The sequence below is a fragment of the Notamacropus eugenii genome, chromosome 5, assembly GCF_028372415.1.
Source record: "Notamacropus eugenii isolate mMacEug1 chromosome 5, mMacEug1.pri_v2, whole genome shotgun sequence".
NCBI classification, from domain to species: domain Eukaryota; kingdom Metazoa; phylum Chordata; class Mammalia; order Diprotodontia; family Macropodidae; genus Notamacropus; species Notamacropus eugenii.
In genome coordinates this window covers 176638280-176646066 of record NC_092876.1, presented here as the reverse complement: position 1 = coordinate 176646066, position 7787 = coordinate 176638280, and the positions used below count along the sequence as shown (strand labels likewise).

At 39.9% G+C, this 7787-nt stretch overlaps 1 pseudogene; it reads right to left on the bottom strand.

The window, feature by feature from the left end:
• Positions 1 to 3000: 3000 nt before the first annotated feature.
• On the bottom strand, positions 3001 to 4576 carry LOC140507764 (splicing factor, proline- and glutamine-rich pseudogene; annotated as a pseudogene).
• Between the last annotated feature and the right edge of the window lie 3211 nt (positions 4577 to 7787).

Genomic DNA, 7787 nt, shown 5'->3' with positions numbered 1-7787 from the left:
TAAAGTCTTATTAAAAGCTAGAGTTAGGGAAAAGAACACAAGCCTGTGTTTGAACCATAGTAAACCTTCAGGTTCTTTACTGAGAACACAAAGTGCTTCATAAATTAGTTTCTAATAAATCTCACATAGAAACAGATCTTGAAGGAACACTTGATAAATGTTTTTTTGAATTGAATAGATTTTCTAACACCCCCCCAGTATTATTCAGGATCACATCAGGAGGAGCAGAGGAGGCAAATGGTGGGAGTGATCCAGAGCTGGGGCTTGACAAGATGTGAGCAATGACAGTCAATCAATTAGCATTTATTAAATATGCCTAATGCATACTGTTCTGAGTGAGTGCTGGTCCCACAAGACAAGAAGGGAATCGGTACCCCAGATACAGAGATGAACCATTTATTAAGAACTTATTTTGTGGCAGGTACTGTGATAAGTTCTGGAGATATAAATGCAAGAAAACAAAATGGTCCTTACTCTCAAGGAGTTTATATTCTAAAAGGGGAAGACAAGGAATAAAGAGAAGAGGGGGTGAGCAAGGCTTCTGTTGAGGAGGCAGAAAAATCCAGAATCACATGAGCTAAGACCGAAGTAAATATGGCTGAGACCCTTCACAAAATGGTGATATAGACCACAGAGCCCACCAATCAGGAGAGCAGGCCCCAGGGTGGAGGCATCTTGAGGAAGGCAGAGATGCTGGTAAGCAGATAAAGTCCGAGAGTAAACTGAGCTGAGACTGAAGTGAGAATTGCTGAAGCCCCTCATGAAATGGTGATCCTGCCCTGACAGGCACCAATCAGGAGAGCAGGCCCCAGAAAAGAGAACATAAGCTTCCTGAGGGCTGTGACTGTTTCCCTTTCAGCTTTGCATCCCCAGTATGGTGAGATCATAGATTTAGAGGAAGGAGGATACTTAGGGGGCATCTTGGACAATTCCTTCACGTTAGAGATGAGGAACTGAAGCATTGGGATGTTAAGTGATTTTGTTCAATCTCCTACAGGTGGGAGATAGCAGATCCAGGATTCAGATTCAGGGCCTTTGATTCCAAATGCAAGCCCATACCATGCTACAGTTGCTCAGTAACGTTTGTTGAATTAAACTGAAAAGAAGAGAAGAGAGAAGGGAAATGTGACATCTTAAAATCCCAGACACAGAGTGGAGCACAGACTCAGTTCACGTTTCTCCGTGTGTGTATCAGCAAGCACCCTGGCACCCAGGAGGGCCTGCTGCACAGGTTCTTAGATTTGCTTTTCTAAAAAGAAAGCAACTTTAAGAGAGGTAAACAATCTTACTTTAATTACATATACCAACAGAGAAAATACAAGCAGGACCAACAGACAGGGCTTGAACTGTCTGACCATAGGCAAAATACATGCATCATTACAAGACAGAAGCACTAACATCTGTCTGGGTTTTCAAATCTGGCTTATTAACACGGCTGCCCAGAGTCTCATCTGGCACATGAACCTTCTTCCAAAAACTAAGCTCCAAAACCAAACCAAACCTCAGAGCATATGTGTACATATATATGTGTACATGTATGTATATATACATGTATATATGCAGATATACATGTATACATACATACATACATATATATAAACACACACACACATACTCTTTCCATGTGACCTTTTACCTCATTCGCAATCAGCAAAAGGTGTGGGCCTTCATACAAAACAAGCCTCCCCTAACCAAGCCTCTTTCCATAGCTCCACCTGAGCCCTATCAATAGGTGGGGAAGATTTTTAACTCCCACTAGAATGTATACAAAGAACCTATTTTGAGGTTCACCTAAAATTGTTTCTTACATTTCAGTTAAGTTCTATGCTCTCTATTTGAAGATCAGTTACTGAATTGACATAATGGCTTTATCTCCATCCAGATGCTGGGCATAAATCTATACTCTCATACATTCTAAGCTCTGCCTGGTCCTCGGGTTTTTTGGGGGATAAGGTAGGGGAGCAGGGTAGGGGCAGGGGAGAAGATACTCAATCTTCATAGATCAGAACTAGGTGGAACAAGAGAGTCTGCCCTGTTTTCCCACAGAAAGCCATCCCTAAAGGAAGATAAGGTGATCACTTTTCTCAACAGCATCTCTTCCAAACAGCTGGAATGTATTATTTCTGTGACTGCCATATTAGCGCTGAGATGACGCCAGAAGGCAGAGAGATACATTCTCACTGGAGGTAGCTTCAAGAGATTTTAAATTTTTCGATCAAATGTTATGTTAGAAAATTAACTTTGGTTTTACTTCTAGCCTCTGGAAAGATTTCAGGAAGAAGCTGCCTTTTCCCCTGCCCTAATTTTTCTTCACCTGGAAAATAAGATTGAACCTGTGTTTGTGTGGTCACAAGACTGGGTAGAAATTTAATGATTATCCTCCAATGCTGATAGCTTGATTTATTTACTTTGGCTGTTACCTGGTCAGAACCACACAGAGTTACTGATTCAACATATAACATAGTATACATATAACTGGACTTATTAATCAGTGTGCTGTTATCATGCAGTATTTATAATTACAGAATAAAAACACTCCCAGTCCTTGTCCTCTGACAGTCCATATTCAAATGAAGATGGAGAAGGGGAAGGGAATATGGTGCCTACAATGAGGCCAATCACTGTGCTAAGCACTTTATAGATCTCTTTTTTGATCCTCACAATGATTGTTTTATTTTTAGTTTTTTCTATTTATTTGAAGCACAATAAAAAAAAAAAATTGGTACACTTTGGGAATTCAGTGGCACAAGGTACACTGCCATAACTTCAGGAACGTTCTACATCCAAAAAAAAAAAAAAAGCTAGATTTTCTCCCTTTTTGAAACACTGTATTGCGTAATTTTACTTGCCCAAACAGACCATTTACAAATATTAGGTCAATAAATTTTTAATATCCATAAAAATGTAGCTTTCTTACTAAAATGAAAGAATGGAAAAGATCAGTGTCTAAACAAGACAAAAAACCAAACTGGAATGAAAGCCTGGATATCACATCTAAAATCAGGGCTTTTTGTTTGGGCCTTCATATTCCTCTCTCTCTCTCTCTACCATATCCTGCTGGAGTTCCAGGTCACATTCCTCTAGGGCCCTGCCCACCTGTCACAGGCCCAGCTCCTCCCTGTCCAAAGCCCTCAGTACCTTTGTCACTTCCTGACCTGGCACTCACTGCTGTTGGTGGAACTCCAGGGCTGGCCTCATAACCTATACCACCACCACCTAAAGGTGGGAATTTCTGGGTTCCTGAGCCATAGGGACCCCCTATGTTTGCTGTTCCTGCACCCTTTCTTATCTCTCTCTCATGGATCCATGTATCTCATCCCACTATAACTTTCTTCCCTTTGGTATCCCATTTGCTCTTCCACCTCACTTTGGTGAATCATCGTTTCTTCTTCTCCTCTTGCCTTAATGGGATTTCTTCGTGCTTCTGCATTTCTTGATGGTGAAGATCCTCCATTATCTCAGCTCATGAGATCCTGGCACAAAAGATTTACCAGATGCTCATGATAGGCATCGTCCCTTTTACTTTCATTTGTCATTGGCATCTTTCATGTTTTTCTCACCCTGCTCCCTTGCTGCTTCTCCATTTCAACGAAAGACTTCCATCTCTGGGAATATTCAAACTCACAGGGCCGTGCTGAGCAAAGCCCAGAGGGTTCTGTCCCCTTCTGGTAGGCTGGATTCTTCTGTGCAAACTTTTCAGGAAGACCATCTTCATCATCTGGGATGACTGCAGGAGAAGAAGCTGTCAACTTCTGGCTGATTCAGAAGCACATTCAACAGTGCCTTTTCCTGTTACTTCTTCCTCCATCTTCAGTCACGACAGTCCTTTCAATAGGTGTTGGCTGAATGCTTCTTCCAGTAATTCACCGGGAAGCTTTCGTGTGGCAAAACAAACGTGACGATGTCACCCTCTCAAGGGTGTATCATCCATTAAGTTCTGCTTTTGCAATTTCCTCCAGGAATGTGGATTCCAGTTTGATGAAACCGAATCCTTTGCCCCGGTTGATAAAGACTTCATCAGGGTCTCCAGAGTTAGCAAACAGTCTTTTAAAGTCTCTGTCTGTAATATCAGCTGGTAGATTTCCAACAAATAGCCTACACCTTGTGTATGAGTTTTTCTCCAGGCCTCCAGGCAAATTTGCTTTAAGCCCTCTGAGTGTGGGATCTTCTCTTGGCCCTGGTATGGCTGGTGGTGCTGATCACAAAATGACCAGGACTCTTAAGTGCAGCTGTTATCCAAGTCTTAGAGTTGAGGAAGCTGAGGCACAGGATAAGGGGCTTGCCTGGGATCTCTTAGCCAGTAAGACAGGATTTGAATTCCAATCTTCCCGTGTCCAGGCCCTGCACTTTGTCCACTGCACCCCCAGCTGCCGCTTTTATAGTGCACTACACATCCAGTCTGTTACTTGACCCTCACAGCAGGGAGGCACCTTCATTAGTACCTGGCTAATTACACCCCATTTTACAGAGGAGGAAACTGAAGCTCAGAGAATTCAGGGAATTTGCCCATGCTGACACAGCACGAGCCAGAGGCAGGATCCAAACCCAGGCTCTGCTGGCTCTTAGATCTAGCCATCGTTCTGCTAGACCGACCAGAAGAGGTTTTCATTTTTAAAAATGCTTCCAATGGCATTGCAAAGAATATCGACACTTTCCTGGAAATCAGTGGGTCCTCAGTATCCCATGTTAGGTACACATGGCTATGCCTTCTTGCTGTGGGAGTTGGAGGAGCCAGGACTCTGTGGCATGGAGGCACTTTGTGAAAACTGCTTAATGACTTTAATGTGCCCTGAAAATGAAATGAGTTGCAGAAATGTTTGTTGCAAGAGATGGTTTACTCAGCTAATAATTGATAGCAGCAGGAGCAGCAGAAATAGCTTGAATGACGCAGCTGGCCACACAGCTAACCACTTATATTAAAAGGTCGGTACAGTCAGGAAAGGAAATGGTATATGTTGGTAAACTGCATGTATGAAATGGAGGAAAAATGGAATACAGAATTAATATACTCTTGGATATATGGAAAAAAGGGTGTATGGGGAATAACATGTGTGAAGTATTAGCTCTATGAGTTGAGTTGTGGCAGTATTGGATACATAGACTATTTATAACCCAGAAGGTAAATGGAAAATAAGATGCACAGAGAGTAGGCTATACAGAGTACAGGATATGTGGAATATAGGATACATAGGTTATAAAATTTATCAAATTGGGTGTATCAGATAGAGCTACAGATTTGGAATCAAAAGACTGTGTGACTTTACATGTCATTTCCATGGGTCTTCTTTCTAGTCTTTTATATGAGATAAATAAATGAATGAATGAAGATCATTTGTCAAGCACTTACGATGTGCCAAGCATGGTGATAAGAATAAGCAATATAAATACAAAAACAAACATTTCTTGTCTTCAGGGAGTTTACATTCCTGGAAGAGGAGACGACACATCTAAGAAATGGTGGCCAAGGAAGGATGTTTTCATTTAGGATGTCACAGGGATGATGAGTCTATTTATGAGGGAAACAATTGACAACAGCCCTTTACAGAAGCAACAAATTGATTCAGTTATGGTTCTTAGGGCAAAAAATGCAAGAGGAGGATGGCAGGGGAGAGGCCAGGGCAGTTAGTAGAATGTACAAATGTACACGCAGGACCCCGTGGCTGTAGATCCAAAACTAAGTGGATTAAATCCACTTAAATTCAGAGAGTGATTTCAGGAGATCTAGTAGTGTGCAGCAATCAGTGGCAAGGCTGATGGCAAATAAATGTTTGAGGTATATGGTTAGATGGGATGTGAATACAACAAGATTAAATCATCTCAGACTGATTTCAACCCTAAAATCTTATGATCCTGTTTTTTTGGAGTATATGATATACAATATTAGGATTTTTGAAATGGAGGATTTATGAGGCACAGGATTTGTAGACTATAAGGTATGTGGAGTTTAGAATGCATGGATTATAGATGCCATTATAGGATTATAGGATATGTGGAGTGTAGGATGCATTGAGTACTGGGTGTATGGAATGTAAAATGGATAGAATACAAGATGCATAAAGTATATGATATATGTAATCTAAGATGCAAGGTATGTATGTTACATGAAGTATAGTACTAGGACAGAAAAAATGACTTTATTGTGACATTTATTCTAGTAATATTCAAATTATATTTCGATTGCAAATTGCCACCCTTGCTTAATTTAGGAGCTCCTGCAAGTATGAATGCAGCAGATTAGACAGAGCACTGTGTGGGACTGAGGCAATGATCTGTATTACTCAGGCCAACCTTTCACTATTACAAAAGATGTGGGACCTGGAAACACTATTATATGCTTTTGGGTAAGCAACAGTGATCCTTGGGGCTACTGTGCTTTGTCCACACAACTTTAGACTTATGTTGAGAGAGTGAAGTCAGACAACACTTTTTTTGTTACTTTCATGTTCCATTGATAGCACATAGGACAGAGGTGCTGTTACCATGTAAGGAAAACTCATCAAAGATTAATTAGATAATTAATTAAAAAGGAATGCTGGAAAATAGGATGCTGTTCTGACAGTGGTGAATGAGTCCTTCTAACTCTCCTTATCTAATGATATATTCTCTAAATGTCTCCCTATAAGCCATTCCTAAAGAAGAAGAACCTGCCATTATGGGCCAATTGCTAATATTCTGCCATCAAGAAGTCAATAGCCAATAAATAATTAAGTGCTACTATGTGCCAGGCACTGCGCTAAGTGATGAGCATGTAAATATGGAAAAGAAAGACAGCTTGGTCCTCAAGGAGCTTATAATTTAATTGGCTAAGAAAACACACCGAAAAAAGATGAAGGGGAGGGGAAGGTGCCTGGTATATATGGGGGCATGATGTGGAAGTGAAAGGAGTCCAAAACGAGTCTAGCTAGGTGAGAAAGGGGAAATATATTGGCTATAAACAAATCTGCATGCCTCATTTTTTTTCAGTGCTTCCTTGCTGCTTGATGGATGCAACTCATGGTAGATCTTTTGGTTATACTCCTAGATGTTTCTTAAATTTTATCTGTTTTTTTTCAGTTTTATTTATATTTAATATTTTCAGTCATATTTAACAAATTCACCAGCACTGTCATCATCCTTTACTATATAGCTCAATTAAATAATGTTTACTCGTTCTAAAAGTCTTTCTGTAAGTTTTATATTTGCTTATCATATGCTTTGAGAACATCTAGACGTAATTTTCTTCCATTTTTTTTGATGATGAAGTGCAAATGTTTCCACCACTCTAGGTAATAAGCCTGGGATTTCATTAATATTCTACAGGTTCTACAGGATACTTTCCAAATTTGTTACAGTCCATTTTATAGTTCCAAAAACAAATGTTAAGACTGGTATTGCATGGGTATTAGTTGCTTTAAAATGTTCTATCTGTCAAACTTTTATTTCATGATGCCAGGAAGCCTCATAACATATCTAGTCATAACTTTCTTCTTGATAACTTTATGCTTAATATGTCTCATCTGGAGGAGGCCAAGGTATTTCCATTGTCCATTAGTTGAAAATCTCCATATTCAAGTTCAAAGCCATCAGTTTCCATCTCTCCTAGTATTCATTAAAGTTTTTACCTTTTTAATTAACATTTTGGTACCATTAGAGAAAGATTCCATAGAATAGTGGCTGTGAAATGATTTTTTTCCCAATGGAGTCATATAACTTGTTATCCATATACATTAAGAAATTACTAAGATGATTTGCTATGAATTTCTCTTTAACTTGGAAGCCATAATATAAAGAGTTTAAAGCTAGAGAGA